The sequence below is a fragment of the Python bivittatus genome, unplaced genomic scaffold (genome assembly GCF_059951505.1).
Source record: "Python bivittatus isolate LINGU-HERP-01145 unplaced genomic scaffold, Pbiv_v1 ctg000590_np1212, whole genome shotgun sequence".
NCBI lineage: Eukaryota > Metazoa > Chordata > Lepidosauria > Squamata > Pythonidae > Python > Python bivittatus.
The window spans coordinates 28,546,855-28,566,582 of record NW_028277086.1 but is presented as its reverse complement, the minus strand read 5'-3'; the positions used below and the strand labels follow the sequence as shown (position 1 = coordinate 28,566,582).

The window sequence follows — 19,728 nt, the reverse complement described above, 5'->3', positions numbered from 1 at the left end:
ACTAAGGCAGAGAAACTACAAGGAAGTAGGTACCAAAAAACACTAACAGCAACTATTTTAATAATAAGTAGTCTCCAGCTAGGCACAGACTGCTTCAAGATGTTACTTGGATCATGTGAGGAATGAAAGTAAATAGCAGAATGAAAGTGAATAGTTCCAGGTAAGGAATCTTCTCAAGCCTTGTCCCTATATTTGTGAACTCTTCTCATGTCCAGCTTTTTATGTCCAACATTAATTAGGGAGGCAATGAACTTGTTTTGAAACTGGTTATACTGTACTAAGTTCTGAGCAGTCAACATGGTTGCATTTGGGATCAGTGAAAATCCCCAAACATGTAAAATAATTCTCATCATGTTGTCCTCAAAGTCTCCTAGTTCAGAACTCTTTGTTTTGAAGTCCGACACAACTCAAGAACAGAAGCTGGTCTCCAAGGGATCTGTATATCCCACAAAGGATAGAAACAGTTCTGAGTTTAACAGCTAGAATTCAGATTTCCAGAAAGGAGGTCAAATAATGTTATGCTTGTTTCTTCTTTCCAACAAGCATAACATTGCAAGAGCCCTGGTGTAATTTAACACTTCTGTACCTGATAAAACTCATATTGCCTATCTGGAGACTCTCATCATTCCATCTAAGGGTATAACCTGGTATATTCTCTTCCGCAAACATACTATTTTCCTAGTTTTTAATAATTTTACTTAATGGATAGTTTTTGAATTCTTGTGGCTATTTTATCTCAATGTGGTCTCAATGTGTTCCTTCTATACAGATTTCCTAAGATCTCTTGCAAAATCAGGAATACTTCTTTGACTGTTAAAATGTATCTTTGAATACAATATGCGTACAGCATGATGTAATAAATAGGAGATGAAAGTTTAGTATTTCCAAAGAACACATACACAATTCAAAACTTAACAAATGCTGGCCGAGTCCCAATAGAATGCACATTTCCCCATTCAAAAATGCACAGAAAACACCAACTGATATTCTGCTGTGTGGTATAAAGCTGAAGTAGAGAAGCTATAAAAGATTGGAAAGCTTTTCCATTATTAAATCAGCTTTACAGATGTGACAGTGATGGTTTAGGAAAATGAGTCCAGATAAATAGTAAACCATGACTTACTTCAAACAAAGGAGATGTCAGCATTGCAATGTTGCCTGCAAAAGGAAAAAAAAAACACGTAGTGTGGTATTAGGCTACATGAACAAAAGTATAATATCTAAATTGCAAGATGTCATTGTCTTTATTCTGTGTTGGCCAGATGCCATCTTAAGCATTGTGTCAAATTCTGATCACCACAATGAATCAGACACATAGTAACAGGTTCAGAGAAAAGCAGGATGATCATGGGATTTGTGGTAGGATGAACTGTCCTGAAACAGAAAAAGGTTACATGTGCCTGTCAAGGTCAATGTCTTTTCTCTGCAGTGGTCTGACTGTCAGCTGTCCAGCTTGGGCCCGTAGGCACTTGAGGAAAATGTTTAAAGCTCCTTAGAATCACCTGCCAACTGGCACATAGACTTCAAAAGAAAGCATTGTAAAGGAAGGCAGAGTGGGTAGACATACGTTGGGGGTGGGTCTTCTAGGTGTGGCAGGAGTGGGCGACAACAGGATGAGACATGGATCAGAGGAGGCAATGGCTGGGAGAGCCAGAAGCCAGACAATTCACGGCCAGGGAGAAGAACCAGGAAGGACCCTAAGGCGGTTGAAGCCAAAGAAGAACCTACAGAAAAGAGCCAGCCAAAAGAAAATACAGCCTGGGATTCTAGAGGGTCGCGGAGTGAACTCCATCTGAACACCTGGGCATGACAGTATTATGAAGAGAAGCTGTTAGCACTCCTAAGCCTATAGGTAAGGTAAGGAGGATGAGGAAGAAACTAGCAGTGAAACAGTTGTGTATTATAAGTAAAGTAATAGAAATGTATGGCATTTAGTTAAGTTCTAAGTATTAAGTTAGGTATTAGAGTACATATTTATGTTAGGTCACTATAGATATACTTATACACATAAAATCCTATAAATATACTTTGTACCTTGTTTGTATAGTAATAAACAGCACTGTGTTCACTTGCTAGCTGTGTGTGTGTATCTGGATTCATTCCTATCCATTCCAACCTTATGACTGGATTAGATTTTAAATCCTATGAAAAGAGAATACCTTCAATTATGAGAAGTAAAGAATGACTGGGATATGATACCCTTGTTCATATTCCTGAAAGGATGTCATACAGAAGGCTAAAACCTGTTCACTATCTTTGCAGAGTGCAGGCATTGAAAAAGGGATTTAAAACTACAGAAAGGCAGATTCCAGTTGAATGACCAAAAAAACAAACCTTCTTAATAGAAAGAGCTCTTTGACAGTGGAAGCAATTACCTTCACAGAGATTAGACAGCTAGAACCCATTTGGATCAGATGGCCTAAATGTCAACTTTCAAGTTACAGTTCTGTAGATTTACACTGAGAATAAATGTTTCATTAATACAAATACGACATTTTAAAGAATATATTTATTATTCACCTTATTGTTCCACTAAATAATGAAGAGATCCTTAATGACAGAAGCAGAAGGAAGTCAAAATACAGCATGGTCTCTGTAGGCAAATTGCAGATTTTGGCTTCTAAAGATCATCTTACTAATAGACCACAGCTTGGGGCGACACACATATCTTCTTATCAATATTGATACTAAATGAAAATAAGTACATTTCTACCCTAGCAATCCACAGCTGATTTCCGCATCATTGCCAAACGAAATATTCAGAAACAACAAGCAAAGATATATTGCAGCAAAAGGAACCATGGGCTGCCATCTGGGCCTCATTAATCAGTTGCACTGAAAAAGAAATGCAGAAATGCAGGTTGTTTAAAGATTAAGAAATGTCTTTGTGGTTTGAGTTTTAAAAGTAAAAACCCACAAATGGATTTAGTGTTCAGCCAGGGAGCAAAAATTCATTAAGCACCAATGAACAATTAAACAAAATGTTGACCTGGACCCAAAACTACAGAATGTTGAGCAAACTGACATTTCTACTCATGCACCAGTTCTCCATTCCCTCAGTTACCATCCATCCATTTCCTGATCTTCTAGAAATTGTTTCCAATGGACTATGGATAATTGGAAAAGGCTACACTGCTGTTACGAATGTACTTCCCACTGGACAGGCTCAGATGTTTACAGATGCTCAGGAATCATCCAAGAAGGAGACATGTTCTCTGTCACATGAACAGTGGCATATTCCTCCAGACCCTCTCTCTCTTGTAGAAAAGGCTTTTCTTCCTTTCAAAATGAGGAAAAAGCTGGGAGCTGAGGCTGGGAAAATGATTGGGATGTGACTGACTCCTCAAAAGCCTCAGAATCCATTTACCAGAATCCATAGAATGTGGAAAATCTACTTTCTATCTTATAATTGAGATAAAAGGAATGTCTGTTTCAGGTAACAGCTACCTCTGAAAAGATTAGAAAAATGTTTAGCCAGAATTTCTATATTAATTTATTGAGCTATTTACTGTGTGGCGTAAAGTCAAACTTCATTGCTTCATTATCTCTATGTCTTTGCCCAAATTGGGAATTTGTTTATTTACTGGATTTGGACACATCACAATTTTTAAAATTCCCAGTGGTTTTCCGTACAACCATGAAAGAAACAATACAATAAAATGTTCTTGGTACAGTTAAATCAATAGCTCAATATAAAAAAAAAACACACAACTCTAATCATATACATGAACCAGTAAACTGATGGCATCACCTCAACCACCAAAGGCTTTCTGAAATAGTTCAGTTTTTAACAATTCATGGAAGCCTACCAGATTGAGGGCCAATCAACTTTCCAGAGAACGCTGTTCCAAAACACAGGTATACCTGTAATAGTATGTTGGAAGGACCTTGGGAGACAGGGAAGAGAGATGCTCCCTAGGGAATGGTCAGGTAAGAGAGGGCATAGCCCTTCACTGGATAGTGGGTGGAGCAAGAGACTTAGAAGGAACCCTCCCTAGCTTCTTGGGCTATAAAGGAAATAGCGGGAGATTTGTATTTTTGACTTGCAAGATTCTGTTAATCTTGTATAGCTTTACAATAAAGTAGAATTATGTGATGGAAGACATGAGTGGGAAGGATTCTGGAATGGAACTTCAAGGTTGCCAGGAGGGGGAAGAGAGGTTCCAGGAAAAGCACCTCCTCAGCCCCCAGCCGGAGTGTGGGACTGGCCCCTCCCTAAGGGCATCATAGTTATAGTTGCTATTCTTGGGGATTAGAATTAGTCTGACGAGATTCTGTCTATTAGGTGTAAGCTAATAAAGGAGCTGAACTGATTCTGGACTGTCTCGCTGTTGTTGTTGGGCTGAACCTGACAAATTAGTCCATTTGGTCGTGTTCCTGTCTGGTCTACTTGGGAAGGCTGACATCACCTCTGTACCCCTCATTTTGAAAAATCGGGACCCCTAACAGTTCCTCCTGGGACATATGAACTCACAGGTCAAAATCAGTTGGAGTAGATGGCCTTTAAGTCTGTGACAAGCCATATAGGGCTTTATAGGTTAAAACCAGCATTTGCATTCCACTTGGAAGTCTACAGAACACAAGCACAGGGCCCAGAGCACCAGCGTCACATGGACTGAAACCTCTAGTGATATGTCTTAGAGATATATAGTCAGGAAGTAGCATTATAGAAAAACATGATTTGATTTTTTTCAATGTTTACTTTTTAATTATCAAAAAGGCAGCACAGGTTATCAGAACCTTATTGTTCTCATATACCAGAGGAGGACACCATATGAGGCACCCCCAGGAAGGAAGGTGATGGCTCCAGGAGCTACTATATCACTACTCCAAAGCAGAAGATAATGCCAGGGTGTGTAGAACTAGAGGACTCCTGGGACAAGGCATTTGAAATCTCCAGTCTTCCACTCTAATGCTATCACAGTTCTGCTACAACTGCCTTTTCTTCCCATAACAAGAACATTTAGATCCCACGTCTTTCTTTCGGCAGCACAACAGTCCTCTAGCTGTACTTTTAGTACTGTCTCGAGCATCTGTAGAATGCTTGCCTAAATGGACAAGTCCCTAAATTAAATATTCAATTTTTCATTAAACCAGAAATATAATTGAAAAAATAAATTAGCAAAAGAGGTAGAAGATACTTCAAGTACCCCAGAATTGCTCATCTATTATCAATGTACCAAGTTACTTTTAAAATATTAAAATTGGGGGGGGGGGAAATAAAGATAAAAAGCATTGTTCCCTAAACACCACAATCATTCTTACACTGTCAAGAATGTTAGAATACTAGATTTCTTAACAAAGGAAAAATGGGGAGAATTGCAAAGATTGTACAGTGCCCAGGAAAGGTAGCGACTGCCAGCTACTGTGTACTTTCTTCACAGTTTGGCTAAAGATCCTGTATCTGTCTCAAACAATTCTGACCCTTTGCACTATTCTAAACTGAAATCTCCATACACTATCAGCAGAGTCACTTGAAAAACTCTGCCTAGTTTCCTAATTCTGATAGATTTGGCTTGCATTGGGAAAGCCAATCAGAACAGAGCTGGGGAATTAGAGAGGCACAGAAGTGAAATGTATAGACATTCTGGAACACAGCCCAGGTCAAGAGATGTTGAAGGCAGGCAAGGTATCTGATGCAGGAGAAACAGAGCTAAAGCCAGAAACATAAAAACACAGACAGGGAAGCTAAAATTTGCTGAAACAAGTTGCTGAAGTACAATGAAGGTTATTTGCTGGAGATCATTGGAGGGAGGGAGAAAGAATCCCAGTAGGCTGAAGAATGAACAGTGCCCTCTGGCTTAATTAGTAATTGCCTCCATGCAATTTGCCACACGTACTGGACAAGCTATGCAATGAATCTAATCCTCCAGGCCACCAAAACTATCCTTCCATCAACATATACACACATCTTTTCTTTTCTTCTCCATCTCAAATGTGTCAAAGAGTTCCTTGTCTTCATTTTAAAAAGTGGACACAGCAGCAGCTACATCTCCTTTCCAGGTTGTCTCAACTTCTCCAAAGAAGTTGCCATGGATATCTTTGGAGTGTTCTCTCATCATCATTATCATGGAACACGCTGTATAAATCACATTTATTTTTGTCAACAAACTTCAGAGCTCTTTGAAATTCCAGCAAATTTATTAGCGCTCTGTAAAGAATTTCCTTTTCATCTCACACTGCTTTTTTGGTTTTCTTCTCTCATCATAAATGCTGAGATACAAAGCAATTATTCTGCAAATGGGTTTTGATCAAACTGGTTTCTGGCTTCATACAGATCCAAATTCAAAACCAAATATCTCTATAAAAATAATATACTTGTGTGTATTTTATTGAATGGATGCCCAAAATGAGACCAGACAATACATAGTATTAATTTGTTGTGGGTTTTTTGTGCAATTTATGCTAAACACTCTATGAGACATGAAATATACACACAAACTAAACCCCCAAACATTTTTCATTAATAATGCTTTTCAATAGCCATGCAATATTTTCATTTTTCAATTAGCAAGTTAAGTAATTTCAAATCTCAACATCAAATAAAAAATCCAGAGAAATTAAAAGATTGCAATATCTTCCACAGAAATATGATGCATTACTAAAGGCGAACTCTTTAGCCACATGGTGGAAAAAAAAATAAAGTCATTAAAAAACAAAATGCAGAAAAATAAAATGTACATATTAGTTAATACAAACTTGAATAATGCTGGCATGCTTTCTTATGGTATAAGGGAACGAAAACACAGGGCTACTTTAGAAGGCACTATATTCGAGAGGCATTGTTTTTAAACTGGGAGAAGACAAGACGACAATATTATTTAAAAGTTCCACGATGGATATCCACTATTGAAGCCTTTTCTTATTCAATAACATATAAAAAGGAACAAACAGTTAGATATACTGAGATACTGAATGAAAAGGGTGAACTTAAAACTATGCAAGCGTTGGAAGAACAAGGTATAAAAATAAACTGGTTCTCATATTTGCAAATACAATCTAGATTCGATAAAGATTTTAAAGCAGAAGGTATTTATGATGAGCTGACTGTTTTAGACAAAATTTTGATGGGTACTGATGAAAAGGTGATTAAAAAACTTTATGGACATTTACTAGAATTTAAGATGGAGGAAGAACAGGTTAAAGATACAATGATCGCATGGGGAAAAATTTTGGATACGGAATTGATTTAGAGAAGTGGCAAAAATTATGGTCTCAAAACTATAAAATGACAATGTCAACTGCATATAAAGAAAACTTGTATAAGATGTTTTACAGGTGGCATTTACCTCCAGCAAGGATTGCGAGAATGTACAAGAACAAGTCTGATAAATGTTGGAAGTGTCATCAGAAGCCCGGTACATACTACCATATGTGGTGGACATGCCCAGAAGCTAAAAGATATTGGATTAAAATCCACACATGGTTGGAAAAAATGATAAAACAACATATAGACTTTAAACCAGAGACATTCCTATTAGGAATTATACCTGAAACATATAGTAAAGAACTGAAATATTTGATTGTAAATGTTCTGACAGCGGCTAGAATTGTATTTGCTAAAAATTGGAAAAATGAAAAAGTACCTATGCAGGAGGAAGTCATTAAGAAAATTATGGAATGTGCAGAGATGAGTAAATTAACATTTGAAATTAGAGAGCAAGAAGATAAACAATTTTATATGATATGGGATTTGTTTTATCAATGGTTGGATGAAAAGATATAGTAATGTAATAGATCAGCAAATTATATAATAGAAACTTGACAAACTGATATAAATTATTATATATATATATATATATATATATATATATATATATAAAATTAATGGATAAAAATGATATAAATCCTATTATGAAAGCTGGTGTTATAGACTAGTAACAAATGAATAATAATTGATAAATGATAAATATATTAATATGTGTTGGATAGTTGACATGAGATTCTATATAAATGATGAGTGAAGATTATGAAAGGATGGCACAAATGATTGGTAACTGGCTGACACACGGTTTAAAATGGAAGATGGTTTTTTTTATGCTTTTTATGTTATTGTTTGTGTTTGTTGTAAAAAATAAAAAATTTATAAAAAAAAAAATACAAACTTGAATAATGATAAGTCATGTTCAGATGTAAACAAGAACATATTAGCTGGTCAACCCTAAACCCAGGTTAACAAAAATTTAATTTCTTTGCTTATATAATGCGCCATGACCAAACTATGTTAGCGCAAGATGTTGTCCTTCTTCACACAACTTGCTGAGACAACAACCAAATTCCCATAATATGCTGAGCTCTAAACAACATCACCCTATTATGGCCCTCTTTGATTAAAGCAATATTAAAAAACAAAAAGTAATAATTTTATCCCAAGCTAGGCACTATTCTCATGTTATATGGGCCCTCTGAACAGTAAGAAAAAGATATACAGTAATACCTTTATTCCATTAAAGAAATATTCCCTATTTCTCACATCAAGTGTTACCCCTTCAAGGTAGGCAAGGTCAAGACACAGGCATGGCTGGGATTCCAGGTATGATTTTTATTGATTGTAGGACAGAACAACAGAATCTTGAAAGCCTCTCAGGTTTCTCTCTGCCGCCTCTTATACCAAAGAGAACCAAGGCAGGGTTATTTTCTTTCTCATGCTTTCTTCTTTTCCCAGACTGAGTAATCTTTTCGGAAAGTCCCTCCTCAATGGTACCCAAGGCCAGGTGTGCATTCCTTCACACCAGGCAGGCAAACTTTAGGGAGACAAGATGCACATTTTGCCCTCTAGATTGTTCAGGGATTGGAGAAGTGGGCAGTGCTGGTGGGAAATGGGACCAAGAATGCAGCTGATCTGCAGTGTCATGAGTAGTCAGCAGTACTGGTTGTTCATTATTATCATAATTCCAATATTAGGGAATGAGAATTGTTTTGTGGGATTTTTTTCCCCTTCAAGTGCCATAATCACATAAATGGCTTGAGATGGGGAGGGAGTGGAAGCGTCATTTACAATTCCAACTCAAGTAGGAAAATATCTCGACTGCACACTACTTTTGATTAAAACCGGTTAGGATTTCTGAATTAATTCATAATGTTTGTAGATATCTGTGTGCAAACAGTCACTTGCAAAGGTTATGTAAGTAATAACAGACATTTTCTAGAAGATCATAAATATCCTTGGAAATAAGTTTTAGGTTTTAGCAGCCAGCTGTGAAGGGATGGGAGGATAGGTTAATATAGCACACAAAGGAAAATTAAGCCATAAGTTAAAATGTTCCACTAAAAGCCAAATGTAATGTTGTTGCTGAGTTTAATTGCTCAGAACTGGTGCCTCCATCAATCGTAAACGTCTTCATACAAGCCTGGAATAAACTCAAACTGACCTCTAGAGAAAGCAAACTGCAGTTACATAAATAATGATCTCGCAGCCCCTATAAATTGTTCTGAAGTGATCTATCATATTAAAAGCTCTTCTCTCCTGGTCAGAGGCAAGAAAGTTCTTGCAAACCTTGGCATATGAATTGAGAGTAACAGAGGTGGTGAGAGGTAGAAGAGAAATAGTAGTTCAATATTCTTTTAACACTTTTAAAACAAAAAACAAAATAGTGTAATCTTCTATATCCAAAATGAAGTGTCCTTAAGTTCTGTTCATTTTAATGGAAAAGATTTATGATAACCTTCCTGCTGGTATCAATGGGGCTCAAATTCCCCCACATATTTTGAGGTGGGAGATTCATAATTTATATTAGTACAATTCATACATTTGCAGTTTTCGTCTTGTGGAATTAAAAAGAAACATGCCACTATACAGAGAGAGCTTGGATATATATTCCACTAGTCTTTCATGACTTTGCTAAAAACTATAATACAATATAAAAAATACATCCATTTTCTTAACATAAGCTCTTTTCAAATGATTCAAATCAATATAGACTGAAAAAGTTCCAAGGTGCTGTAGAAAACTCCCTTATCACAATTATTCTCATGAGCCAAGTGTTAAGAGCAGGAATCAGAAACTTTTCCCAGTTGGTGGATATTTTTGTGTAATTCACACAATGTACACACAATGTCCAAAAATGAAAATTAAGTACACTAGCATTAAAAAAAAATTACAATTTCATGAAATCTCATGTGAGAATGCAGAAACATTTCAAATTAGACCAGCACATGAGATTTGGGGTGTATTTAATTTTAAAAAGCATTGATTTTGGAGGGCAGGGGCTATCGTCTAGAGTCATTATGATGCCCATGGCACTCACAGATACCACTGTTGCTAATCCCTAACCTACAGAAATGCTATGTGGGAATGACTTTGGGAGACAGGGGGAAGAGCTGCAGCCAGGGCAACAGTTGGATAAGAGGCAGCTGAGCCCTCAGAAGGAATGTGGGCATACCAAATGTCTCAGAAGGGATCCTTCCTAGTTTCTTGATCTATAAAGGCGACAGGGGAGAAATGTACTTTCAGACTTCCAAGATTCTGTTAAAGTAACCTTACAATAAATAGAATTAGTTCATCTGGGTGTGCTTTTTGTCTGGACTATCTTGCAAGGCTGACATCTATCTTCCAAGTCTGAAAGTACATTCCTGCTGTGGGCTAAGCTGCCTCTTATCTGACCATTCCCCTGGCTGCGGCTCTTCCCCATCTCCCAAGGTCATTCCCTTTTTTTTTTTTTGGTGCCTTTAAGTCAATCTTGACTCCTGGTGACTGCCTGGGCAAGTCCCTGTAGTTTTCTTGACAAGATTTCAGAAGTGGTTTGCCACTGCCTGCTTCCTAGGGCTGAGAGTGTGTGACTGGCACAAGGTCACCCAGCTGACTTTGTGCCTATGGCAGGATTAGAACTCATGATCTCCCACTGCCTAGGCTGATGCCTTAACCACCACACCAAACTAGCTCTTACACCTACAATATGAGATAGGATTAGCAGTCTTTTTAGCCATGGACTTTAAAATAACTTACACGTTTTAATGGAAGTAGTTGAAAAATTGGGATTATCTTTATCAATGTAGTTTTAATTTCTTTACATGCACCTAGACTGTCATCTTCCCCTTTTTCCTTCTTTTCTCAATGTTATCTTCATATTCTATTAACAATCTTCATTAAACACGTAGCCCACTCATTGTTCTTCTGCTTATCTTGAAAGCTAAGTAGTGGGTTATAACTATATAACAAAGAAAAAAAAGCATGCAAGCCAAGTTATTAGACTAAGGAGAAGACTACTATTTCACACAAATCAGTAATATCACCCATCATTCCAAGAAGACTGTGAACTATAATTATTCTGGGCCTCTTACTTGCAAAGTCATGTCATAATTGCTCCCTATGCTAGTCTTCATCTGTTGAAAAACAGACCACACAGAATACAGAACTCCTAAGCCAGAGGAGAGTTACCAAAACATACTGTCTAATGTTGTTTAAATAAAGCTTGAACATGTAAATATTAAATTTTAGCTTTTCTCTCATATACAATATTTTCTTTTCTTGTATATACAATAAGAAAACACTGGAGACAGAGTTGCCATAATGATTTCAGTATATTTCAAGGAATTTAATAAACAGCTTCTATTTAGCTCCTATATGAAATGCCAGATTACTAGGATCCATGTATCCTCACTCTGTAATATTTTGGCATCCAAAAAATGCCTCCATAAAGCTGATAAGATTATCTGAAATCCCATCTTTCTACAGATAAAATATAGATTTCATCATCATGCATGAATGAAGTAAATGCAAAGATGGGAATCCTTATGGGAAACTCGCTCAGAATTATTGGAACTGAAAACAGCTACTACCTATATGTGTAATAGAACTAATTATGAGCAAAATTAACACAACATAATTACATATTTTCATAATGGAAGAAGATAACACTATTGTACTTGCATTCAGTTTTATCAACAGTCCAGAGATGGTGTCCAGATGACCTACCACAGAAAGGTAGCAATGGCAAACAATAAAAAGAAGGGTTGTACAAAGTGCCCAAAGCTAATTAGGTGCACATCATTTTAAAGAATTTAAATTGGGGCCATGTGGTTAATTAGGATACTGAAGCAATGTGAGTCTTACTTTGTGGGGCCAGAGTGATGTAGTGGTTAAGGTGTTGAGCTAGGACTGGGGAGCTCTGGTTCATCCACCTTTAGCCATTACACAGAATTCAGTGAAAGTCCCTGGCTTATTTGATTAAGGTTAAAATAGATACGTAGTTACTTCTGGTAACGCTTAATGGACTTTTGCTGATAAGGAATGAATGACAAGGTTTTGGGATTTTGTTTATGGTTAAGATATGAGATATGGGAAGAAGAGAGTATTTGCTATGCTGTATTTTAAGACACGGTGATAAGTTGCTAAAATTGTTTATACTTGTGATGAAGGGGGAAGTTACTTCTTTATATATTTTCTTTTTCTTTTTCTTTTTCTCTTTTTCTTTTTATTCTTTTCTACTTTTTTATTCTTATATTTTTGTAATTGGTATTAGTTTTTATTTTTTTCTAATTCTAATCTTTAATAAAAAGTATTATAAAAAATCCAGTAGTAATGTATGGCTGTGAGAGCTGGACCATAAAGAAGGCTGAGCACCGAAGAATTGATGCCTTTGAACTGTGGTGCTGGAGAAGACTCTTGAGAGTCCCCTGGAATGCTAGAAGATCAAACCAGTCAATCCTAAAGGAAATCAACCCTGATTGCTCATTGGAAGGACTGATAATGAAGCTCAAACTCAGATACTTTGGTCACCTAATGCGAAGAGAGGACTCTGGAAAAGACCTTGATGCTGGGAAAGATTGAAGGCAAAAGGAGAAGAGGACGGCAGAGGATGAGATGGTTAGATAGCATCACTGAAGCAATGAGCATGAAACTGAGCAAACTCAGGGAGGCAGTGAAGGACAGGAAGGCCTGGCGCAATATGGTTCATGGGGTCACGAAGAGTCAGACACGACTTAACGACTAAACAACAACAACAAATTATAAAAAAAAGAATTCAGTGAAAGTCCTCCAAACAATAATAATTTACTGAAAGCTTGAAACAGGAACAGTGGAAAGACAGAATGGAAGGACATTCTTCATGCTGCAAGCTATTTTCTTCTTTCAAAATTGCACCTAAAATGGTTACTTATGCACCATTTCTTATTTATAAGAATTCTAATCCAGAATCTATTTCACAGTGTCTGGTTTTTGCTTTTGTTTTTTTTTTGTTTTTTGCATTCTTCCATTGCTTTGCTAAGAGAAGTGGGGGAGAAGGTTTTAAGAGGGAAAGTATTGGGTGAAGTATTAAGAATTCTTACTAACATTCCTTCTGTTCCTGATTGCATTGTTTGGTCTTTAAAAATCCTTCACATCTATCAATTCAAGCAGAGTCAGTAAACATAATAGATAAGGTCTCAAACAGGTGGCTTTTGTTCTTGTTAATTTTCTTCCACTCTACCAACCTGCTGCAAACAACAGAAGATAAAACTTTGGACATTCTGCACAACTCTGAAAAAAATAGATATGGCGAAGCATATCTCTTTAAGCAAATTTATAAACATTGCAAGGTAGAAACGTTCCTTTTCAAGTAGATTTGGATTTAATAGATAAGCTAACTTGTGATCACCGGTGATGGTACTGATGTACTATTGTTCCATTTTATCATACATATTTCAGCACCAATTAACATAAAATAGTACAAAATAAACAATCACTGGAAATGTTCGCTGCAGCAGGCTTTGCTCAAGGGCAATTTCTCTGAGGTAGCATAATGCAAAAAGAACTGCATCCCCAACCTTATTTGTTTGTTCATTTGTTCATTCATTCAATTATATGCCATTACTTGGCAGGTAGAGTGACTCTGTGTTGATAACAAGTTAAAAACATCAACATTCTTCACTTATGTCAATGAAATAAAATCTTCATTTATAAAGTTTTGGATTCTTGATTTTGAAGTAAAGTGTCTTCATGGCCATGTTTTGGGAGGCAATGACATGACCAAGGTTTGCCACTGCCTTTTCCCAATATATTTTCTCAACTTTCCAGTCTAGGTTATAACCCTGGTATTTCCAAAAATATCCTGTCCAAGTACTGGCCAGGTGTGAGTTTCTGAGCCTGGCTGAGATTGGCCAAGTGCTGCTGCTCATTGGGGCTATGTGGATAAATCCAACCCTATCATCATATAGGTTGGAGTGGTAACCTGGATCCCAGAGCTACGTGCAGCCAAAGACCCCTTCTCCCAGCCTCTAAATCCTAAGGACCAGAAAGGTAGAGTGGTTTCTATTGTTTTGAGGCAGGATGTACATTTAAGAAGTATTAATAAACCCTGAAAGCTTTGCGGTAGAAACTCTGGCCATTTAAGTGCTGTGAATCTACTCATTTTGCAGCCAATCTCCATCTGCTGTGGCCCACACTTACCCTCAAATGTCACAACTGGGTCTATGACCACTAAAATGTTGTTCACCTCTCATAGAGGAACTTCCTTACATAACTCTGAATAACAACACTTTTTTTTCCAAATCACACCTCCTGCTTTGCTGTCTTGTATTTATAAAATAGTTACAGCTGCATAGCCTCAGTTAACAAAGACAGTGATTATAGGGAGCATGCAATAAATAAAATCTACACCCTATGTTTAGTTTAGTGACAGTGTTAAGGGATGAATTAGTTAAAAGAAAGTGATAATCCAGTTGCAAAAGAGGAGACATTCGTGTTTTCATGCAACTAGCCTCTTTCCGTTTGAGTGGACCACTGCAGCTTTATCTGATTTGCAAAATGTAGCATTACTACCGCCAGAGTATGTCACCACATCTCCAAATATGTACATCTGTATTTATTCTGTCAACCTCTGCAATGCCATGCTTTCTAAAGTGTGGCACAAAAATTACTATTCCCTTGAGCTACACATTCATCTAGGCAGGAATGCCTCATGACTAGTTATATGCAGTATGTGGGACAAAAGCAAGCAAGAAAGAAATAACATATATAGCTTGTTAAAAAATCCGAACATATTCATTTCACTAAATCACAGACGTCCGTGGCTAACGCATTCTCTGGAAAATGTAAGGCTGATGTGAAGAAGCTCTCCAACTGTCAAGCAGCTTCTAAATAAAACAAAATGGGAAGTGAAGAATGTAGCCCTAGTGATCATTATTATCAATTCTTAAAGCATTTTTTTCTCTTGAAAACATATTCTAAAATCCAACACCAGGCTGGAGCCAGCTAAATAAATAAAATGTCAGGCTTTGATGCTGACATTTCAAATAATAGCAAGCATATACAGGACAAAGCATCACAAAAATTGTAAAAGTAACCCTAGTAGATTACATTAACTGAAGAATGTTCCTGATTCATTGCATGTGTGAAATGCTTGGCCAGGGGCATTTTTTTCTTGAAAGGTCTACACTACTGCAACTGTAAATTTTACTAATAGTACTCTCCAGCACCAAATTTATTTTCTTATTGTAATGATTACTTTGCACACGTTAAAGTAACTGCATAAAACAATGTATTGTTTCCTCCAACTTATTTCATTATTAGAAATCAGCCTTTCTTAGGGATTCATTTGTGAATTAGTCTCCTCCATTTTTATTTTTTGGTTACTTTCATGTCTTTTTCCTGCTCTGTTTTTGTATCTGATTTTGATATAATTTAATATACATGTTTCTATTGATCGTAATAAATCAATGTATGCATTTTGTTAATTCCTTGGATTTGGGTTTGGATGGCTTGCTTTTGGTTTTGGAATTAGTTTTGTACCAAATCTAGAAGTAGCTACAAAGGCTGTTGTTGTTCAGTCGTTAAGTCGTGTCCGACTCTTCGTGACCCCATGAACCATATTGCGCCAGGCCTTCCTGTCCTTCACTGCCTCCCTGAGTTTGCTCAGTTTCATGCTCATTGCTTCAGTGATGCTATCTAACCATCTCATCCTCTGCCGTCCCCTTCTCCTTTTGCCTTCAATCTTTCCCAGCATCAGGATCTTTTCCAAAGACTCCTCTCTTCGTGTTAGGTGACCAAAGTATCTGAGCTTGACCTTCATTATCAGTCCTTCCAATGAACAATCAGGGTTGATTTCCTTTAAGATTCACTGGTTTGACCTCCTAGCAGTCCAGGGGACTCTTAAGAGTCTTCTCCAGCACCACAGTTCAAAGGCATCCATTCTTCGGCGCTCCGCCTTCTTTATGGTCCAGCTCTCACAGCCATACATTACTACTGGAAAAACCATAGCTTTGACTATGCGGATCTTTGTTGGCAAGGTGACGTCTCTGCTTTTTAATATGCTATCTAGGTTTGCCATAGCTTTCCTCCCAAGGAGCAAGCGTCTTTTAATTTCATGGCTGCAGTCTCCGTCTGCGGTGATCTTGGAGCCCAAATAAATGAAGTCTGTTACTGCTTCCATTTCTACTCCTCCTATTTGCCAGGAATTGATGGGTCCAGATGCCAGGATCTTAGTTTTTTTAATGTTGAGTTTCAAGCCAGCTTTCGCACTCTCCTCTTTCACCGTCATCAAGAGGCTCTTTAGTTCTTCTTCACTTTCTGCCATTAGGGTGGTATCGTCTGCATATCTGAGGTGGTTGATGATTCTCCCTGCAATCTTAATTCCGGCTTGTGATTCTTCCAGCCTGGCATTTCTCATGATGTACTCTGCATATAGGTTAAATAAGCAGGGTGACAGTATACAGCCTTGTCATATTCCTTTCCCTATTTTGAACCAATCAGTTATTCCGTGACTGGTTCTAACTGTTGCTTCTTGGCCCGCATACAGATTTCTCAGGAGACAGGTAAGGTGGTCTGGTACCCCCATCTCTTTAAGAATTTGCCACAGTTTGTTGTGATCCACACAATCGAAGGCTTTTGCATAGTCAATGAAGCAGAAGTAGATATTTTTCTGGAACTCTCGTGCTTTCTCCATGATCCAGCGAATGTTGGCAATTTGATCTCTAGTTCCTCTGCCTCTTTGAAACCCAGCTTGTACATCCGGTAGTTCTCGGTTCATGTATTGCTGAAGCCTAGCTTGTAGGATTTTGAGCATAACCTTGCTAGCATGTGAAATGAGTGCAATTGTGCGATAGTTTGAGCATTCTTTGGCATTGCCCTTCTTTGGAATTGGAACGTAAACTGACCTTTTCCAATCCCGTGGCCACTGTTGCGTTTTCCAAACTTGCTGGCATATTGAGTGCAGCACTTTAACAGCATCATCTTTTAGTATTTTAAATAACTCAGCTGGAATACTGTCATCTCCACTGGCTTTGTTGTTAGCAATGCTTCCTAAGGCCCACTTGACTTCACTCTCTAGGATGTCTGGCTCAAGGTCAGTGATCACACCAGCATGGACATCAGGGACATTAAGATCTTTCTTGTATAGTTCTTCTGTGTATTCTTGCCACCTCTTCTTAATCTCTTCTGCTTCTGTTAGGTCCCTGCCTTTTTTGTCCTTTATCATGCCCATCTTTGCACTAAACGTTCCTTTGATATCTCCAATTTTCTTGAAGAGATCTCTAGTCTTCCCCATTCTATTGTTTTCCTCAATTTCTTTGCATTGTTCATTTAAGAAGGCCTTCTTATCTCTCCTTGCTATTCTCTGGAAATCTGCATTCAGTTGCTTATATCTTTCCCTTTCACCCTTGCTTTTCACATTCCTTCTTTCCACAGCTATTTGTAATGCCTCATCAGACAGCCATTTTGCTTTCTTGCATTTCTTTTTCCTTGGGATGGTTTTAGTTGCTGCCTCCTGTACAATGTTACAGACCTCCGTCCATAGTTCTTCAGGCTCTCTGTCTACCAAATCTAATCCTCTAAATCTGTTCATCACCTTCACTGTGTACTCACAAGGAATATGATCTAAGTCATACCTGAGTGGTCTAGTGGTTTTCCCTACATTCTTCAATTTAACTAAATTTTGCAGTAAGAAGCTCATGATCTGAGCCACAGTCAGCTCCTGGTCTTGTTTTTGCTGTCTGTATAGAGCTTCTCCATCTTTGGCTGCAAAGTATGTAATCAATCTGGTTTCGGTATTGACCATCAGGTGATGTCCATGTGTAGAGTCGTCTCTTGTGTTGTTGGAAAAGAGTGTTTGCTATGACTAGCTTGTTCTCTTGACAGAACTCTATTAGCCTTTGCCCTGCTTCATTTTGTACTCCAAGGCCAAACTTGCCTGTTATTCCGATTACTCCTTGACTTCTTACTTTAGCATTCCAATCCCCTATGATGAAAAGGACATCTTTTTTTGGTGCTAGTTCTAGAAGGTGTTGTAGGTCTTCATAGAACCGGTCAACTTCAGCTTCTTCGGCATCAGCGGTTGGGGCATAGACTTGGATTACTGTGATGTTGAATGGTTTGCCTTGGATACGCACTGAGATCATTCTGTCGTTTTTGAGGTTGTACCCCATTACTGCCTTTCCCACTCTCTTATTGACTATGAGTGCAACTCCATTTCTTCTAAGGGTTTCTTGCCCACAGTAGTAGATATAATGGTCACCTGAATTAAATTCACCCATTCCCATCCATTTCAATTCGCTGATTCCCAAGATGTCGACGTTCAATCTTGTCATCTCATGTTTGATCCAGCTTGCCTTGGTTCATAGATCTTACATTTCAGGTACCTATACAATATTGTTCTTTACAGCATCGGACCTTCTTTTCGCTTCCAGATACATCCACAGCTGAACGTCCTTTCGGCTTTGGCCCAGCCGCTTCACTCTTTCTGGAGCTACTTGGAAATGCCCTCCGCTCTTTCCCAGTAGCATATTGGACACTTTCCGACCTGAGGGGCTCATCTTCCGGTGTCATATCTTTTAGCCTTTTAACATTGTCCATGGGGTTTTCTTGGCAAGGATACTGGAGTGGGTTGCCATTTCCTTCTCCAGTGGACCACATTTTGTCAGAACTCTCTGTCATGACCTGTCCGTCTTGGGTGGCCCTGCACAGTATAGCTCATGGCTTCACTGAGTTACGCAAGCCCCTTCACCACGATAAGGCAGTGATCCATGAAGGGGTACGAAGGCTGGGCACACTTCAAAAATGATTTCGGGGAAGTGCTACAGATCTCAGGCAGTGACAGCGTCTCTCCGCTATTCATTAAAACACCAGACTTTTTCAGACTTCCATGCTTGATCCACTCATAAGGGGAGTTTTTTTATATTTATTTTTTCTTTTTTTTACAATAATAACCAAAAAAAAAAAGAATAAAACACAAAGATACATATGTTATTAAAAAAAAAAAACCACAATTACATAACAAGTGCTTAAAAATAAGTGGAAAAAATACAACAGAAATATAAAGCATAATATGTCATTACAACAGCAAACAGTTATAATTCTATATATTTATTGAATGCAAATATGTGAGGATATATATATATGTAATACAATTATATAACTATCACACTTTTTCGTAACCTACTGTATTTTGTATAAGTGAGTCCCGTACTTCATCATACTCGTCCATACAAGTCTATGTCTATAGGCAATCCGCTCATAGGTGCAAATGCAATCAGGTCTTCAATCCATTGAGTAAAGAAGGCCATACTTTTACCCTTACAGTGCTGCAATATCAGTCTTTTAGCCATAGTAACGGCACGGAGAATCCATTTATGCTGTCCAGTTGTCAAATTCCATGTCCTAGGTATTTCCTAATTCAAAAGAGTATTATCCTCTGAAAATGTTAGCTTTTATCGCACAGTCACATTTATATGGTCCATTACTTTCTCCCAAAACTTAGTAAGTGATCCATTCATAAAGTTAATGCAACTCCTAAAGCAGCAGGGAACTTGGCAAAGTCA

At 37.7% G+C, this 19,728-nt stretch overlaps 1 protein-coding gene across 4 annotated transcripts in view; it reads right to left on the bottom strand.

Annotated features, from left to right (window-relative positions):
• Positions 1–19,728, bottom strand: part of PAG1 (phosphoprotein membrane anchor with glycosphingolipid microdomains 1) — a 108,697-nt gene that overhangs the window by 77,185 nt on the left and 11,784 nt on the right. For 2 of the 4 annotated variants that reach the window (XM_088149182.1, XM_088149176.1), the window contains exon 2: positions 1,124–1,158. The exons of the other annotated variants lie outside the window; for them this stretch is intronic. The gene's annotated coding sequence lies outside the window, so the exon portion shown is untranslated. The remainder of the gene's footprint in view (positions 1–1,123; positions 1,159–19,728) is intronic. 4 annotated transcript variants of the gene reach the window in all.